The following is a 20,843-nucleotide window of genomic DNA, read 5'->3' on the forward strand; positions in this document are numbered from 1 at the left end:
TGCAAAATAAATAAGGTATTAGAAAGAGTATTGTATTGGGGAAGAGGGAAGGGAGAAGTAGAATTGGATAAATTATCACATAGGAAGATTACAGTGGAAGAAACAATGAGGCCATCCCTTTCATCTGAATTTTCTGAAAGAGGGAAGAACATACACACCCAGTTGAGTATAGAAACATGTCTTACCCTATATGCAATTAGAATATAGAAAAGATGGGAGTTGCTGATAGAAGGGAGGACAAATTAAAGAATGTGATGATCATAAACAAAACATTGGTAAGATTGACAGGTTGAAAAGTGAAAGCAAAGGATAAACGGGGAAAATAAGATTGATGTACACAGTCAGAGAAATAATTCTGACTGCAAAGTAGATTTAAAAACAGACTTTTACATTATATTATTTACAAGAAACATGTTACACATTTATAACACACATTACAAGATACATAGAGTAAAGGTAAAAGGTTGGAGTAAAATCTATTATGTTTTATCTGGGCAAAAAAAAAAGTACTGATCATGATTTTTAGACACAGGAAAAGCAAACATAGATCTAATTAAAAGAAATAAGGAAGGAAACTGCATCTTACTAAAAGTTATCATAAACAAAAATGTAATATCAATACTAAATAAGAACCAAATATGATATAATATCAACAATTTTAAAGAATCTAAATCAGTTACAGAAGGAAACAGACAGTAAAACCATACTAATGGAGCACTACAATTTTCTTCTCCTGGAACTAGATAAATCTAACCACAAATTAAACAAGAATGAAGTTAAGGAAGTGAATAGAATTTTATAAATGTTAGATATGATAGATGTCTTGCATAAACTGGAGATAAGAAATATACCTTTTTCTTCATGACTGTAACACAAAACTTGATTATTAGAGGGAAAAAACATTATAATCAAATGTAGTAAGGCAGCAATATTAAGCATACACTTTTCAGACAATGAGACTCTAAAAATTAGATTCAATAAGGGGTCATGGAAAATGAATTAAATTAATTGGAAACTAAATAATCTAATCCTAAAGAATGAGTTGCTCTAAGAACAAATCACAAAAACAAAAATTGCATTAAAAAGAATGACATAAAGGAGACAATATACTAAAATTTATATTATGCAGCCAAGGCAGACTTTAGGACAAAATTTACATCCCTAAATGCTTACATTGATAAACTAGAGAAAGAACAGATGATTTGGAAATGCAGCCAAAAACTATAAAAACTAAGAAATTAAAAATTCCCAATTAAATGCCAAAATGGAAGTTCTAGAAATCAAAGGTGTATTTAATAAAATTGTAAGAAACCTATTGAACTAATAAATAAAAATAGGAGCTAATTTTATGGGAAAATCAATAAAATAGATAAGCCTTTGTTTAGCTTTATTCCAAAAAAGAAAAAAATAAAACCACACATTATCAGAAATGAAAAATTGAATTCACTACCAAAGAAAAAGAAATTAAGCAATAATTAGGAGATATTTTACTCAATTTACCCAACCTAAAACTCTTAGTGAAATGGATATTTACAAGAAATATATAAATTTCCTAGGAAAATAGAAAATAGAATACTTAAATGGTTCAAATTTAGAAAAAGAAACTGTATAAACCATCAGTGAACCCCCTTAGAAAAAAAAATACTTCCAGGGCCAGAATGGTTCACAAGTGAATTTTACCAAACATTTAAAGAACAATTAATTCCAATAGTAGATAAGCTATTTGGAAAAAAAATAGGTGAAGAAGGATTCCTACCAAATTCCTTTTTTAACACAAATGTGCAATGGATATTTAAACCAGGAAGAATAAAAACAGAGAAAGAAAATGAAAAATCAATTTCCCCAATGAATATTGATGCAAAAACTTTAAAATACCTGCAACATGGTTACAGCATTATGTGAAAATTTTCTATACTAGGATTAGGTGGGATATATCTATTTCTATCTATCTATCCATCTATCCATCTATCTATATCTATCTGTCTATCTATCTATCTATCTATCTATCTATCTATCTATCTATCTATCTATCTATCTATTTATCTATGCCTGGAATTCATGGCTGGTACAGTATTAGAGAAACTATCATATATTGACTATATCTATAACAAAACTAACAGAAATCATATGATTGTTTCAATAGACACAGAAAACATTTTTGACAAAACACAATAACCATTCCTATTGAAAATACTAGAGAACATAAGAATAAATGTGGCTTTAAAAAATAAACAAAAGTAGCATCAATGTGAAATGGGGATAATCTAAAAGCTTTTCCAATACGATTAGGGGTGAAACAAGGATGCTTATTATCACCCCTATTGTCCAATAATATGCTAGAAGGCTAACTATAGCAATTAAAAAAAATTGGAAGGATCAGATTAGGCAATGAGGGAAAAAGTATTGCCTTTGTAAATGATTTTATATATCTGGTTACAATGTACAAACTGTTGGTTACATCAAACTCAAGAATATTGCAGAGCTTCTTGATTTAAAATCTGTAATACTACAAAAATGAGCAGTCTATCTTCTCAGGGGAAGAAAAATGTAGCTAAATATCTTTTATCCAGATTTAATAATGATAATGGAAATAACTAGTATTTATATCATATTTTAATATTTGCAAAATATTTTCACATGTTATCTCAAATAACAATTGATCTTTTATAATATAAGCATTCTTCCATTATTGTTATATTGCATCAAATCATGAATATCATCATCATCTGTGAGAGAGATCAAAATTGTAAGAAACCAAAATGGCAATTTAGTGATTCATAGTGACAGTGAAAACAGTATTAAATATTGTCAATGATGAATGGTGAACATAGAGTATCATCAAAGTAGAAAGAATGAGACACTGACAGACATAGAGACAAACAGACAGAGATAGAGAGACAGAAACAAAGACAGAGTCAAAAAGTCTGAGACAGAGACAGAGTAACAAACCATATAATGAAATCCAGATATAATATAAATAGACAACTCATACACTGACTTAATACATGTATAATGTCAAATGGAAAAAGTTTTTTGGCAATTTGGACATACTTCTTTTAGAAAATTTCTCATATATGAACAAAAATTATGCAGGATGAGAAGGCAAAGATATACAGTTATTAGTATAATTAAGAGTTGTACCTACAATCAGTCATATCATGCATCTCTAAAAACATTGTACTGTAGTTGGTGCAGTTATAAACTGGTCCAACTATTCTAAAGAGCAATTTGAAGCTATGCCCAAATGTTTATATGATTCTTCATACACTTTGATACACCCATACCATTACTATATTTGTATCTCAAAGATATTTTATTTATTTTTTATAAGACACTAGTCCAAGGTCACACAGTTAAGTATTAAGTATCTGAGGTTGGAGTTGAACTCAGATGCTCCTGTCTCCAGGGTTGGTGCTCTATCCACAGTGCCACCTAGCTGCCTCTCAAAGAGATATTTTTTAATTTTATTTTTCAATTACATGCAAAAGCAGTTTTCAACATTCATCCATTTGCAAGTATATGTTTTGCATTTTTCTATCACCTCTTCCTCCCACCTTCAATATGGCAGCAAACAATTGGTAAAAGTTGTATATGTACACTCATGTTTAACATGTTTCATATTAGGCATACTGAAAAAAAGAGGAATTAGAACTAAGGGGAAAATGTGAGTGAAAAAGAAAAAAAACACAAAAGTTAATGTAGCTTGCTTTGTTCTGCATTCAGAACCCATAGTTTTTTCTTTAGATGTAATCAATATTTTCCATAACATGTCTGTTAAGATTGTCCTTGAACACTGAACTGCTGAGAAGAGCTGTATCTAGTAAAGTTGATCATCACAAAATGTTTTTAAGGTATACAATGTTCTCTTGGTTCTGTTCACTTAACTCTGCATTAGATCATGCAAGTCTTCCCAGACTTTTTAATAGTCCAGCCACTCATGATTTCACATAGAACAATAGTACATCTTCACATCAATAACATTACTTGTTCAGCCATTTCCCAAATGATGGGCATCCCCTCAATTTCCAGTTCTTTGCCACTACAAAAAGAACTACTATAAATATTTTTGAACCTGTAGAACTTTCCCATTTTTGATGATCTCTTTGAGATATTGCTAGATCAAAGGTTATGCGCAGTTTTATTGTCCTTTGGGCATAGTTCCAAATTGCTTTCCAGAATGGTTGCATCAATTCGCAACCCAAATATATATTTTTAAAAGGGACAAATATGTAGAAAAATTATAGTAGCTCTTTTTGTGGTGAAAAAGAATAAAAATTGAGGAGATGTCAATCAGTACAAGTTGTTCAACAAGTTGTTATGGTTTTTCATTGTGATAAAATGCTATTGATTCATCGGGATCAAACACTCACAAACATCAAGACTGGTTTGATGAAAATGTTAGGGAAATACAGAAGCTGCTAAATTAAAAACAAGAACTCCACGGAATTTACCAGCAGAGTAGTTCAACCATTTCTAAGAAGGCAGCTTTTAATTGCATCAAAAATAAATTATAAGTGAAGCTGAGAGAGATTCGGGATTTTTGGCTCAATAAGAAGGCAGATGCAATATAGTTTTACATAGATAGGAACAATCCAATTTTTTTTTTTATGACACATTGAAGGCTATAGGCCAAAGACATATGGTGCTTCTTGGCTATTCACTGCTGATGGAGTCCCATTGATTATTATTAGGCGCATGATGCTGGAGAGAGGGGCCAAACCCTTCAATAGCATTCTTTACATATCATCATTAGTCAATGCAGAAGCCATTGCCTATTTACAAATTAATATAAATTCTTCCCTAGCTGAAGTTCCAACTGAAGAATAGATTTATGAATGCATTAGGCTCCTTTCATGTGGCAAAGCTCCTGGTACTGATTCTATTCAACTTATATTCACAAGGCAGGGGGTCGATTGCACATTAAGAAAGCTGATTGAATTTTTTTAGGTTATATGGCAGGAAAAAGTTATCCCCCAGGAATTCAATGATACCTCCATTGTCTCTTAACCTCTTTGAAGGTTAAGGGAATAATTGTCCTGTGACAATAAAGGTATATTTCCCTTTTTTGTCATTTCTGGCACAATTCTGGCTAGAATCCTCCTCAGTAGGCTGATCCTTCACCTGGAAGATGGTCAACTACCTGAGAACAAGTGTGAGAGGAGAACATAAATCTATATACAACATTTGTAGATCTGACTAAAACTTTTGCTAATGACAATCATGAGGATTTATGGAAAATTATTTCAAAATTAGGTTGTCCTAGGGGCAGCTAGGTTGCATAGTGGATAGAGCACCTACCCTAAAGTCAGGAGGACCCGAGTTCAAATCCGACCTCAAACAATAATTACTTTGGGCAAGTCACTTAACCCAATAGCCTATCAAAAACAAAATTAAAAACAAAACAAAAAAAGAATGGAAAATTTGGGTGTCCAGAGTTCAGAATTATTGTATGTCAATATATGCTAATTCTGGTTCTGTATAGTGAACAATGCTCTCGTGATTTGCCAATCACCAATGGAATGAAACATGACTTTGTCCTTGCTCCCATGCTTTTTTAACATGATGTCTTCAACCATGTTATTAAACACGTTTTTGACCTTAGTTTTCCTTTTATTTATTTATTTTTTGTTATATTTAATATTTATTCTCATTTTGTACAAATAATGTTTTTTATACAATAAAATATTCTTGTTTAAGAGTAAACAAAATACCTCCTCCCCCAAAATATATAGACTCACTTGAGCGATAAAGTAAAGGGAAGAGAAAAAAATTAAAATTAAAAAAATAATAGTAATAATTGTAGGTATGGCCAGTTGGCACAATGGAGGGAGCACCAACCCTGGGGCCAGGAGCACCCCGAGCCCATATTTGGCCCCATACACCCAACAATCACCCAGCCATGTGACATGCAAACCAACCCAACCCCACTGCCCTGCAAAAACCAACAAAAAGAAAAAAAAGACCAAAATAAAATAAAATAGTAATGATAGTAGGGATGGCTAGGTGGTGGACAGAGCATTGGCCCTTGAGCCAGGATCACCTGGGTCCAAATCTGGCCTCAGACACCCAATGATCACCCTGCTATGAGGCCCCAGGCAGGCCACCCAGCCCCATTTGCCCTGTACCCCCCCCCCAAAATAATAATAATAAAAAATGTGCTTCAGTCTGTGTTCCAATACCAATAATTCTGTCATGGGTGGATCATATTCTTTATGATAAGTCCATCACAAAAGTTACTTCCATATATTTCCACCATTGCCATTGCTGATCACAACTCCCTCCTTTTGTATTTCTTCACTACCATATAGTATATTTTCCCTCTCCTTTCACTCTGACTCTGCTGTAGGGTAACTGAGTGGTGCAGGAGACAGATCCCTGGTCCTGGGGCCAAGAGGCCCCAGCCCTCCTACTACCCCTTAGGCCAAGCATGCACCTGGCCCTATGGTCCCAGACAGGCCATCCAATCCCAGCCCCTAGCAAGAAGTAAAAAGAAAATATGTTATATCTGACCACTCTCCCCCCATGGTCCATTCTCTCCTCCATCACTCACATTCCCCCTTCCCCCGTCCCACCCCCCCTTCTTACTCCAGCTGTCTATACCCCATTGAGTATATATGCTGTTTCCTCTCCTAGCCATCTCTGATGAGAGCAAAGATTCCCTCATTCTCCCTTGCCTTCCCCCCTTCCATATCATTGCAATGGCTTGTTGTAGTAAAGAAAAATCTTATTATATGAAATATCTTGGTCTATTCCCCCTCTCCTTTTTCTTTCTCCCATTACATTTCCCTTTTCTCTATTGACTATATTTTTACACCATATTTTATCTTGAAATTCAGCTTTCTCTTGTGCTTCAACTATAAAAGCTCCTTCTACCTGCTCTATTAACTGAGAAGGTTCATATGAGTATTATCAGCGTCATTTTTCTATGCATGAATACAAGCAGTTCTTCATCATCATTAAGTCCCCTTCTCCTCCAATCTCTATGCTTCACCTGAATCCTGTATTTGAAGATCAAACCTTCTGTTCAGCTCTGGCCATTCCAACAGGAACATTTGAAATTTCCGTGGTTCATTGAAAGTCCATCTTTTTCCCTGGAAGAGGACATTCAATTTTGCTGGGTAGTTGATTCTCGGTTGCATTCCAAGCCCTATGAACTTTTAATGTAGTTGCTGCTAACTCCTGTGTGATCCTGACTACAGCTCCACAAAATTTGAATTGTGTCCTTTTGGCTGCTTGTAATATTTTCTCTTTGACTTGGGAGTTCTGGAATTTGGATATAATATTCCTAAGGATTGTTTTTTTGGGATCTCTTTCTCAGGGAATCGGCAGATTCTCTCCATTTCTATTTTGCCCTCTGCTTCTAGGATATCAGGGCAATTTTCCTGTAGTAATTCTTTGAAAAAATGATGTCAAGGCTCTTTTCCTGTTCATGACTTTCATGTATTCCAATAATTTTTAAATTATCTTTCCTAAATCTGTTTTCTATATCAGTTGTTTTTTCAATGAGATGTTTCACATTTTCTTCTAATTTTTCATTTTTTTGATTTTGAAGTATTGAATTCTGATTTCTCATAAATTCATCAATCTTCCTTAGTTCTATTCTTTGTCTGAAGTATTTGTTTCCCTCAGAGAGTTTTCTTATCTCTTTTTCCACCTGGCCAATTTTGCTTTTTAAAGCATTCTTCTCCTCAATCACTTTTTGAACTGTTTTATCCATTTGACCTAAGCTGGTTTTTAGCATGCTATTTTCTTCAGCATTGTTTTGGATTTCCTTGACTAGGCTGCTGACTTCATTTTCATGTTTTTCCTGCAACTCTTTCATTTCTTTTCCCAGTTTTCTTCTAACTCCCTCATTTGATTTTCAAAGTCTTTTTTGAGCTCTATCATAGTCTAATCCCAATTTCTGTTTTTTCTTGGAGTCTTTAGATGCAGGAGCTTGTACTTCCTCATCCTCAGACTGAGTATTTTGATCCTTCTTGGGATCATAGATAATGTATTTCTCAATGGTGTTCCTCTTTTTCTCTGCTTGTTCATTTTCCCTTCCTAAGCCTGTTTTGGGGGTGCTTCCTGAACTTTTGGGACACTCCCACAAGGGTCTCAAGGCTCTGTCCTCCCTCCTGGTCTGTGAATGACCATATGCACCCTCCTCTGCCATGGGACTGAGGTGGGGGGGCCCCTGCTATTTTATGGGGGGGCCTAGACTGCAATCAGGTTCTGTATGTGGTCAGAGCCCCAGAGTCCTGTTCCAGGGGCAGAGGATAGAGTTCAGCAGTTTCTCTCTTCACTCCCCTCCCTAGGTTCAATGGGCTGATGCCCTGGGGGCTCCTGCTTACTGGCTCTGCCTGCTTCTTTTTACTGGATATGGGCTGTGGTAGCCAAGCTGCTTGCTGTGTGCCCTGAGGGCTGGGCTCCAGGTGCTTGCTTTGGCAGAGGTCCCCCTGCTGTTACCCCAATTTGTACCTGGTGCTCCTTGGGGCATTGCTTAGCAAACTCCCCTGCTGCTGTGAGCTGCGGCTCCCAGTGTCCTGGGGCTCCTCTGGGAGGCTGACGTTCTTTCCCTCTGGTGGGCCACCCCTCTGGTGGGCCGCCCCTCTGACCCCCAGGAGCAGAGCCTTTTTGCTTTTTTCCAGGTTACCTTGAGTAGGAGAACTGCCTCACTGGATCCATCTGTGGGTTCTGTCTCTCGAAAATGTAGTTAGAGTCCTTAGTTTCGAAGATTTATGAGAGAGCGCATAAGACAGGATCCGCTCTTGTCGCCATCTTGGCTCCACCCCCAACATTTTCACTGAAGATGAACACACCATTAAGGTCAACTGCTGGTAAATTCTTCAGTTTGAAAAGGTTATAGTCCAAGATCAAAGTGGAGAGAGTGCTGGTGCATGATGTTTGTAGATGATTGTATATTCACTACAGCCCATGGAGCTGAGATTCAACAAAGTATTTTTTGCTCCTTGTGCTATTTTCTCCTAACTATTAACACCAAGAAAACAAGTGCCACTTTAGTGAGCACCACACCATCCTTATATGGATCCATCAGTAACAGTAAATGAAGTCTTGAATACTGTGGATAAGTTCACCTACCTTGGCTGTGTACTTTCCAGGGTGGAACACATTGATAATAAGACTGATACATGCATTGCCAGAGCTTGTTAGTATTTGGGAGGCTTTGAAAGGATGTGTGAGAGAGAAGCGATATTAAACCAAATACCAAATTGAAGGTCTACAGACAATTGTGCTGACCTCATTGTTGTATAACTATGAAACCTGGGCAATCTACCAGCATCATGCCACTCTAGGAAATTTAATTTGCTTTCATCTAAATTTTCTTGGGAAGATTCTGAAGAACACTGCCAGGATAAAATACCAGACACTAAGGTCCTTTCTTGATCTAAACTGTGAAGTATTAAAATGTTACTACAGAAAGGACTGGGCATGTTTGAATGCAAATGAATGCTTGTGAAAAAGAATTTATGGAGAACTCACATAGGGCAAACACTCACAGGGTTGTCAGAAGAAGCAATACAGAACTCTCTGAAGGTCTCTCTTATGAACTTTGGAATTGGGGGCAGCTAGGTGTTGCAGCGGATAGAGCATTGGCCCTGGAGTCAGGAGGACCTGAGTTCAAATCCAGCCTCAGACACATAATAATTACCTAGCTTTGTGGCCTTGGGCAAGTCACTTAGCCCCATTTGCCTTGCAAAAACTTTTAAAAAAAGAACTTTTGGAATTGATTGTGAAGCCTGGGAGTCACTGGCAGAGGACACCCCCCCCCAAAAAAAAAAGGTGTGTGAACAAGGCAGAATTCAGAATTGAAGCAGCTCAAGGAAACATGAGGTGAAAAAGTTTAGAGTGACTAGTACTGGTTCATCTGGACTATGCTTGATCTGTGGTAGAGCATTCTGAGTTCATAGTGCTTTGATCAACGATAGTCACACTGTAACTTGTCTCTAATATAGTTGGGTCATTTTGGCTTTCTTCAATAATGAAGGAGAAGAGCTAACACATGATCATAGATTTGAACTGGAAGGGATCTAAGAGGTCATCTATATCAATATGTTCATTTTATGTGTAAGAACATTGAGATTCTAAGAGGGTAACTAACTTGTCCCACAGGTAGTAAAAGATAATCCTAAGAACTTAAATGTTGGTCTTCTGATTATAAATTTCATGCTCTTGCCTCTGTTTCAAGAACATTTATTAATGAACACAGAACTAAATGTCATCAATAATAAGCAAAGAAATTTAACAGTTATTTTCCTGCCTCCTAGGTTTTTTTTTTTTTGTTTTCTTTGAAGCAGCAGTGAAATGATATGAAAGGAAAGGATATAAGGTTAATAGAATGACAGTTATTCCCTGATACATTAATCAATATGTGATCTATTTTATAGGTTGTTTTAAGGATAAATATGTAACATACTCTTGTTTGCTCCACACATTATTCATGGAGAGATCTGGATTTTCAGTAGAATTTTAATGTTCATACTTGTCACAACTAGGTTCCCTAGCTTTATTTCAAAATTTTCATGTAAACTGAAAGGTGATCAGGAAATGTCTCATTAGTGCTATTTTTTCCACTTATGTTTTAACTTGCAAGAACCAAACTCTCTGGCCAGAGAGACTAAATCATTATCTGTGATTTGTTCAGAACCCACTCTAAATCTAAAATAGCCTTCTTGGCATAACAAAAATAAATAAATAAATAAATAAATAAATAAATAAAGGATAAAAGAGGAAAGAAAGAAAAATGACTAGGCTCAAATTTCAGATACAATATATAGCATGTAAGTACTGATATGTCACAGGATCATGTAATAATGGACTTAGAAGGGGCTTTAGAAGGAGTTGTCCTTCATTTTTCAGATGAAGAAACTGAGGTCCAGAGAGATTGTTACAACTAAAGTCACAAAGCAAGTATATTCCAGAAAATTCAAAATCAGATCTTTGACTCTACATCCAACATTCTATCCACAAGATCACCTCTCTGAGCCTCATTTTCATCTTTATAAAAATAGAGTAATGGTACTACAATATACAATAGATTACAATGGTACTTCAGTTTCTGAGGAAAATACTAATATAATGTGAGGTAAAGAAATGATAAAAACTAATAATAATAGGTAACTAACAACAATAATTAAATAAAAATTCTCCAAGCATCAAGGTTGCTTTAGAAAATGATAAGGAGAGTCCATTTTATCACCTTCAAAATATGAAAAATTTGTGGAGGGACTCTTTCATGTTTTTGGGCAGTTTGATAATATTGTGTACCTTCTAGATACTAAATTCTGGGTTACATGCTATGAATCATTTGGCAACATATATGCCCATCCTTACATTTTCAGTGCTAAAACAATTCTTTACCCTGAAAATCTAGAACATTTTATAAAGGAAAATGTTAATAAGTGGGAAAATGTCAAAATTTCGACCATTAAGAAGATAATTATTTGTAGTACTAAATTATTAGATATGACCCCTCAAAATAGTCAATGCCAGAATATGTAGTAGTGGTGGAACTTTGTACCAGAGAATTCAAAGATTTGTTAGTATTTCAGTAAGTCTTGAGTTTTCAAAAGTGAGGTTAAAATTTTACACACACATACATATATGCATTCATACATTCATACATATATAATGACAGTATACACACACTCAGTTTACAAGTATTCCCAAATACATGTAGCATCATATAATTCTAAGAGAATCTCTAAAATTTAGAGATAATCTAGTTCTATGTCTGACTGACCAAAGTATAATTTCTACATTTCTTATTGGTTAATTTGCATCAGTTGAAGCAATTAGATGGCACAGTAGATTGAGTTATCCTAGGAGTCAGGATGATCTGAGTTTGAATTCTAATTCAGATCCCTAGTTATGAGACCATGGGCAAGTCATTTAATCTCTTTCCATCTCAATTTCCTAATCTGTTAAGAGGGTATAATGATAGCACTTAGAAATGCTGTTAAGATTCATTGAGATAACATAAAAAGACTTTGTAAAACCTTAAAGCACTATATGTATTTTAGGAATATTATTTTAAATATTAGAGAATTTACTATTTCATGTGGTTAGGCATTTCATTTTTGAAAAGCTCTAGTTATAATTAGGGTAAATGTTTCTTTTAGTATCAAGAACTCCCAGGTGAGGAAATTGCAGGTCAACATTTCTAATATTTATAACATTAGAAAATTGATAGGAAGATTGGTTAAGATGACACAAAGGGAAAACAATCAATGTTGGAGAGGTTGTGGATGGATTGGGACATTGATGAATTCTTGGTGGAGTTGTTAATGGATCTAACCGTTCTGGAAAGCAATATGGAACTGGGCTCCAAGGAACAATTAATCTGATCATACCTTTGACCCAGCAATCCCAATACTAGATGAATATCCAGAAAAAAATCATAAAAAAATGGGAAAAGTCCTAAATGTTCCAAAATATTTATAGCAGTTTTTTTGTAGTGGCAAAGATTTCAAAATTGAGGCTATGCCCATCAATTGGGGAATGGCTGAACAAGTTATGGCATATGAATATTATGGGGTATTATTTCCTATAAGAAATCATAAATGGTTTAACTCTAGAGAAGCATGGAATGAATTTTAGGAACTGATGTTGAGCACAGGGAGCAGAACCAAGATAACATTGTACACATTAACAACAGCATTGTGACTTGGTCAACCTTATTGGATGCAGCTCCACTCAGCAGTTCAGAGAATTAGGACAACCCTGGGAGACCTGATATGGTCAAGGCTACTCACATTCAGAGGATGAAAAACAAAACAAAACAAAACAAAACAAAGAAAAACCTACAGAATCTGAATGAGCACCATGTTCACGTTTTAAAAAATTTCTCTTTTGTTTTTCCTTCTTATATCATAATTTTCTTTCTTTTCCCTTAGTTCAAATTCCTCATACAGAAAATGGCTAATGTGTAAACATGTTAAACACAAATGTAAATGTACAATGTTCATTCTACTGTTTGCCATTGAGGGGAGGAGGGTGGGAAGAGAGGTTGGAAGGAAATTATGTAACTTACAAATATGCATATGCATGTGAGTGAATGCTGAAAAACTTTCAAAACATTTAATTAGAAAAATAAAATATCAATTATGAAAAAATCTATCAAGAATCTTGGTTGTAGGGCAATGTTCCCTTTAAGATGTCATGTCCAGTCTCTTAGTGACTGAGTTGCTCTAGAAAACACTGAGTTATTGCCATCCAACTGAAATTTTCTTTTAAGGTCAGCCTGGTTTATAGTCACTATTTACCCAATTGTTTTTGCTTTCCTTGTCTGAATATGTATTCTAATGGGTTAATAAATTACCATTGGATCATTCCAATTAGGTCATGTGATCTTGGTTTGGCAAAGGACAACATTAGGAATGAAAGAGATGACCTTCCTATTTTCAAACAATGACAAAGTGATGATTGCCTGGAAAAATGCTTTGCTAGAGTCATTGAATGACAGAAACCTGAAGTTATAGGCAAAACTGATTTTGCCATCAGAAAGGGAAAACAATTGTGTAATTAATAATTAATGTTTTGGTAATTACATTAAAATTATCCTAAATTTTATTGATACATTCAATCAATTAAAAGAAATCAAAAGTTAAAAAAAAAGAAAGTTAATGGGAGTATTGAAAGTTTAAGTGACTTACCCAGGACCTCACAACCACTATGTGTCAAAGGCATTCAGACACAGATCTTTAGGACTTTGAGGGCAGCTCTCTAGTTGTTGTGCCTGGCTGCCACTAAGAATAGAAAATGCCATCAAATACAAATAACAATATATGTATAAAAGATAGTAAAGTAAATATAATCAGTCCAATCCAAAAATGTTCCACTGTAAGACATGAAAAATGGGGAATTTTGTCCATTTTGAAAAAACACATTTAAAATATTTCAAGAGTCCTAATCCCCACAAAAATTATGCTCTTGTGTTTTTTTTCATTTTGAGAAAAGTTCATGAAGTCTTATGATCTCTCACTGGTAGAAAAATACAAGTATTACAGTACTTGGTAATGTACTAAAGTCTTAGTAAAAGACTACAGTCTTTGTAAAAGGTTCACTAAATTCACTGAGAGACATGTCCAGAAAGTTTGATTTCATAGCAAAATGATTTTTATAATATTAACTAAAATCACTTGTAAAAAAATTTAATAAAAATATAAAATTGCTGTTGTTGTTGTTTTTACCATGTTTTAACATACCAAATACTAAAAGTCTCCCAGATAATGGAACAAAATAGCTTTCAAACTTGGCCAAGGAGATCACAGTCATATTGGAACAGTTGAGTTGTACATTTTACCAGTTGTTTTTCCTGCTTTAAGAGTTGTACTCAGCATGCCATCTATTATAGTAGGGGATAGTATCTAGGTCTATGTATTGTAGAAATTTCATAGACTTTCAAGACCAGTACAGTAGCCTTTACTACAAAACTGGTCCTAGTTCTACCACTGATTGAGATAGCACTCTATTCTATTTAATGTCATTGCTTCTAACAGTCAAAAAAAATAGAATGGAACATCATTGTATTTCCAACTCTACCCAAAATCATCATTATGATCAGCTTGATACAAAGAATAGACAAACTAGTGGTATTCCTTCATGCGCTTGTATTTCAAGAAGGCAAAGTACAAATGAGCAAATCAGAAATGTCAATATCCTATCTGTTGGGAAAAAAAAATCAGTGCAGATATCACTTTTCACTAAAATGGTCAAACCACTAGTGCTCATGAAATGGATTAAAGATATAAATACTTTGTATTTCATATGAGTACTATATAACAAAATGGAAACTTATTTCTAAATCACGCATCATATTGTCAACAGAACAATCATCATAAACTTTCATCTGTAATTCTAGATTAGATGAAATGAGATGTAACCAAGATGAAAATATATGTAAAATAATAAATATGAAAGTTGAATATTCTTTTTTTTAGTTTTTGCAAGGCAAATGGCGTTAAGTGGCTTGCCCAAGGCCACACAGCTAGGTAATTATTAAGTGTCTGAGACCGGATTTGAACCCAGGTACTCTTGACTCCAGGACCAGTGCTCTATCCACTGCGCCACCTAGCCACCCCTAAAGTTGAATATTATTAAATCACTGAATATTTACTTAATGTAAACTCCAAAAACTGTAGTTAATAATAAAACTAATTACAAAAGCATGAAGGAAGTCTTAAATTATTTTGAAAAGGAGAGGATCATGCTTAGATCAGAATTCCACAACATCCTTTTGAGTCTTACAGAATGAATCTAACTAGATGATAAACTATAGCAAAGCATAGGGAAAAAAGCTGATATAGCAATAACAAGCATTAGTGAGTTTACCTTCCCATGGTAGTTGACAAAAAGCATAAACATATTTCAGGATCTACATAGGTGTCACTGCCAAGGTAGAAACCGAAGGTCAAATGTCTGAAGAGAGATGTTGAAAATGTGTGGGAAGTTATTAGAAGATATCAACATCTCTAGCTTGTGTACCATAGAAAACTTAAATGTCATATTGCCCTATTAAAGGCAAAAAAGAAAGGAAGGGGGCAAGAAAAAAAGTATCTCAGAAAATGTATATTTGGCCAAGGAGATCACAGTCATATTGGAACAGTTGAGTTGTACATTTTACCAGTTGTTTTTCCTGCTTTAAGAGTTGTACTCAGCATGCCATCTATTATAGTAGGGGATAGTATCTAGGTCTATGTATTGTAGAAATTTCATAGACTTTCAAGACCAGTACAGTATATTTCATTAATCAGTTTTTAAATAGTGAAAAAGGACCAGATGTATAATGAAAGCCCCACATGTGAGATAGCCTCAAATATAGCAAGGCCCATTGTGATAAAGAGCTGCCCTCTTCCCCCATAACATGAGGCATTGTCATGGAGTTCAAATAGAGTCCCTTACCAATGGTATTTGGGATAGAGATAAAACAACAATCCCAATTAAAATTCAAGGGAGCAACTAGGTGGCACAGTGGATAGAGCACTGGCCTTGGAATCAGAAGTACCTGAGTTCAAATCCAGCCTCAGATACTTAATAATTATTTAGCTGTGTGACCTTGGGCAAATCACTTAACCCCATTGCCTTGCAGAAACCCCCCACCACCACCAAAAAGAGAGAAACAGGTTGAAAACATTTCCATTGTGTAGTTCATTAGAACCAATTAAAATTCAACCAAATAAATAAAAAGCATAGAAAGCAAAATTAGGAAAATATTATACTCAATTACTATAACCATGTAAATTGAAAAAAACAGACAAATTTATGAAATTAAGATGACAGTTTGCCCCCAAAACAGCCATGGTAGGAAATACTACTCAATTTTTTTTGGAGGGGGTACAAGTAGAGTTGTTTAGTATAGCTTTAGAACACTGTATATAATGTGAGGATTTTTTGATCTTTTGATTAGTTTTACCAAACTGCTGTGCTTTTTAAAAATTCTTTATTATAAAAGATATGTCTCTGAGACTGTGTAAAGGCTACATATCAATAACCAAATGAGAACACTTTAAAATAAAACCAATTACTTTTTAAAATCTTTATATAAATATATATCACATGCATTTTCATATAATATATATCATATGCTACAGATCAATAAATTAACAAGTTCAAGAACAAAAGCTATTCATTGCTGAAATGATGTGCACTTTATTAAAGAACTGGAGCCAGTTTATCTGTACCTTGAACTGGCAGCAATTCAGAGATAGATTTCTCTAAGACTGCATGTTTCTTTTAAATGTCTTCTTCATTAAGTCCTTGCATGCCTGGGGCATTTGCATCCATAATATCATTAGAAACTGGGTCACTTGACTTATTTCATAAATATATATATATATATACATATATATATATGTGCGTGTGTGTGTATCTCAACATACTTGAAAATACACATATATATACACATGCATATATATATATATATATATATATATATATATATATATATATATATATATATACAGGTTGTGATGTGCTTATGTGACCTTTCTTCATCAAAATAATTGAAAAAGTATTGTAAGACAGCATTACAAACTTATTAAAATATTACAAAAATGCTTTTTTGGACAAAGAGAAACTACTTCAGGAACCGAGTTCAAATACAGTCTTAGAAACATACTAACTGTGTGATCCTGGGCAAATCATTTAGCTTATTTTTGTTTCATTCTCTCAACTGTAAAATGGAGATATTAAGTGTACCTACCATTAAAGGTTGTCATGATGATCAAATGAAATATTATTTGTAAAGTGCTTGGCATAATGCCTGCCATTTTGGTCTTATATCAATATTTCTTCCATTCTAGTTTTCTTCCCCCCCTTCAAAGACTAGGAATAAACATTTACAATCTATACATATGATTGGACTTACCAAATGTGATATTGGCTTACTTCTGAATAAAATCTATGAAACAACTAAGATGTAAAGAATAACCAAAAGTTTCTCCATGAGCAATATCCATAAGAACTCAAGCAACAATATATCTGTGATTTGATTGATAAAGGAAATTCCAGTTGAGAAAACTAGTTTACTTAGTGACTATATCACTGATTTGGATTCATAAGGATTTATTTTAGAATCCTGCCTCAGACATTACCACTTATATCAACCTTGGTTAGTCATTTAATTTCTTTAAGCCTCAGGTTCATCACCTGTAAAATGAGGGTTTTGGAATCACTTATTTCTAAGATCCCTCTAAAATTATGATCTGTGGTGTTTCCTATAGGAATACAGACTAATTTTTGTGAGTTATCTATTATACTGAAAAGTTAAATGACTTGTCAATGATCACATGACCGGTTTATGCCACAATGAAATGCTGAAAAAATAACTGACTCAAATGTATTTTAAGAAATGTTTTAAGATATTGTATAAGACCAAGTCAGTGGCATTGGAAATTATATAAAAATTATCAAGGAGGTCAGACTTACTGATTGATGAAGATCATGCAAGGAAATGTTTCACTGCAGTTTTCAGAGTGTTGCATTGACCAAGTACCTAGAAAGAAATAATCAAGTGTTGAGAATTATAGGCCCAAAATTTGCTCCTCTTTGTAAACTTAACAAAATATAATCCCCCAAATATCCTTGGGAATTCAACAAATAAATAGCAATGTAACCAAAACACAATTACAAAAGAAAAAAAATTTTCTATTATTGCCAGCATAATAACATGGATTCATTCATCCAACTTTTAAAGCAAATTTTCCTTTAAATGCAGATTTTTGATACTAATAATCTCCAGGTTAGAATAAAAATAGAATTAAAAAACATCAAAATATGTCATCCAAGATGAAGAATCCAAAATCAAAACAAGTCTACTACCCTTGTCCCAAAATTACTTTCTGTGACCTCAAAGAAGATAAATTCACTTCCAATATCTTATTTCAACATTATTCTAATAATTGAATGATTACAAAGAAAACATTAATTTAACTTGCATAATAGTTTACTGAATATTGAACATTAAAGAAGTAAGATAAAATCTGTCCTAAAACAATTTCTATATGAACTCCAGGAATAAATGTAAATTGCAAAGAATAATGAAAATTTATGACAATAAGAATATAATAACAATAGTTGATATTTAGATAGCATTTTAAAGTTTGAAAAGACACTTATATTGTCACATAATTCTCACAAAGAGCCTGTGAGATTAAATATGGTAAATATTATCATTCCTATTTATATGTCTCTGGGGGAAACATTAAGGGACTTGCTCAGAGTCACACAGATATAAAAGGTCTGAAGTGAGAGCTGAATCCAGATCTTAAGCTTTCCAAGCCTTCAATTCCTTTTATGTAAGTGCATCTTTTCTGCTTACTTGTTCAGCATTATTATATAAAAAAGACAGATATGAAAATGTTTCAAAAAGTCTAGCCTATTATTTTATTCATTTCTCAGTTTGAAATCTATTATGTGTGTTTGGACAAATTCCCATTGTGGAAACTCAGGGTACTGAAAGTTTGTGTGATCTGGCTATGATCAAACAGCCAAACTGAGTAAGGAATAGAACTTCATTGAAGATCCTTTTAAATCCAAGGGCAACACTTTATTGATTACATCATGCTGCCTTTATAAAATGTTATGAAATTATCATTATGAAATATTGTCCTTAACTAACATTATTTAATTTAATAAAACTTTTGCATTGGCATATCGCAATTTTTTTGAGACAGAGTTAGTGACATGTTCAGGGTAACATAGTTACTTCAGGGACTGAGGCCCAATCTGAACTCAGTTCTTTCTAACTCCAGGGTCAGTCCTCTATCAACTGAATCACCCAGTTGTCCATTATAATTTTTTGTAAGAAAATACGTTCAAAGAAATTTTTAGGGGTGGCTAGGTGGTACAGTGGATAAAGCACGGGACTTGGAGTCAGGAGTACCTGGGTTCAAATCTGGTCTCAGACACTTAATAATTACCTAGCTGTGTGGCCTTGGACAAGCCACTTAACCCCACTTGCCTTGCAAAAAAAAAAAAAGAGAAATTTTTAATTTGGGCATAATATGGAGGGATGTTTGAAGCAGATACTCATATTTCTAAGGAGAAGAGAGTAGACACAAGGTTAAGTAAGCTAATGTCAAATGCAGGAATAAAGGGTTAGAGAAGTGGTCTCTGACTTGAAGAAAATGACTTCACAAATGTTTTAAAAATCATATCATATATGAAGACATATATGACATGTCTCCTGGTTCCTTTTTTAACATATTTGAAAGGTGATGTTATACAGTATAAGATTCACCATTAGGTTTAACTGGAAAAAGTAAAGAAATGTTCATGACTTTGTATTTAGAAAATTTCACATTAAAAAAAAAATTGGGGGTGGCTAGGTGGTACAGTTGGATAGTGCATGGGCCCTGGAGTCAAGAGTACTTGAGTTCAAATTTAACATCAGATGCTTAATAATAATTACTGAGCTGTGTGATCTTGGGCAAGTGACTTAACCCCATTGCCTTGCCAAAAACAAACAAAAAAACTGAAGTGTGGATCTTAGAAAGTATTTTCTTGATAAGTTTGGATACAACAGATAAAATGAGTATTTTTTTTAAAAAAGAAAAAATCTCATGTACTTAAAGCAATGAAAACTGTTTTCAGCATATCATGAAACTCTTGTCAGATACATAGACTATAATTAACCTGATATATGTATATATGAATTGTTGTAAAAGGTGCGATTACACAGTGGATGAATTATGTTGTTTCACTAGTTGTGAAACCATCTAAATTAAATTTATAACACACATATATTATTCAACTCCCCATGATTTATTATCCAGAATTTACAAAATTTATATCTACAGTCAACACAAAAAAATCATTATTTTTTCATGTTTTATAAAATCCATCTCTTTTACATATAAAAGATGTCTGGCACCTGAAAGGAGGAAGAAAATGAAAGGAAGCAAGCTGGCACAGGATTTTATTCAGGATGGAGTGGTACCATAAGCCACATTTTATAGCAAGGAAAACAAAAGAATCACCTGATAAAGTCTCTCGTCATTAATCTCCGTCACCGAGTGGTGCATAATCTATACAAACAGGGACAGCTTTGTGGGCCTCTTGGCAAGTATTAGGTTGAATTACTCAAGGAAAACAAAACTTTGGGGCATACATGTATGTCTTAATCTATGTAATAGAACAACAGAATTTTTAAAACCTTCTTGCCCTTGATGTAAACTTCACAAGGAAAAATTGGATGCATTGGTTTTAAAAACAAAGTAATTTAAATCTTATCAGTGTCAGCAAGAGAAATCCTCCAAATGAAAGTGGTTTGTCCTTATTAAACTAAAACTAATAAAACTATATTTAGATGAATGATGGGAATAGGACTTGGAAATAAGTTG

Source organism: Macrotis lagotis, chromosome 1, assembly GCF_037893015.1.
Source record: "Macrotis lagotis isolate mMagLag1 chromosome 1, bilby.v1.9.chrom.fasta, whole genome shotgun sequence".
NCBI lineage: Eukaryota > Metazoa > Chordata > Mammalia > Peramelemorphia > Peramelidae > Macrotis > Macrotis lagotis.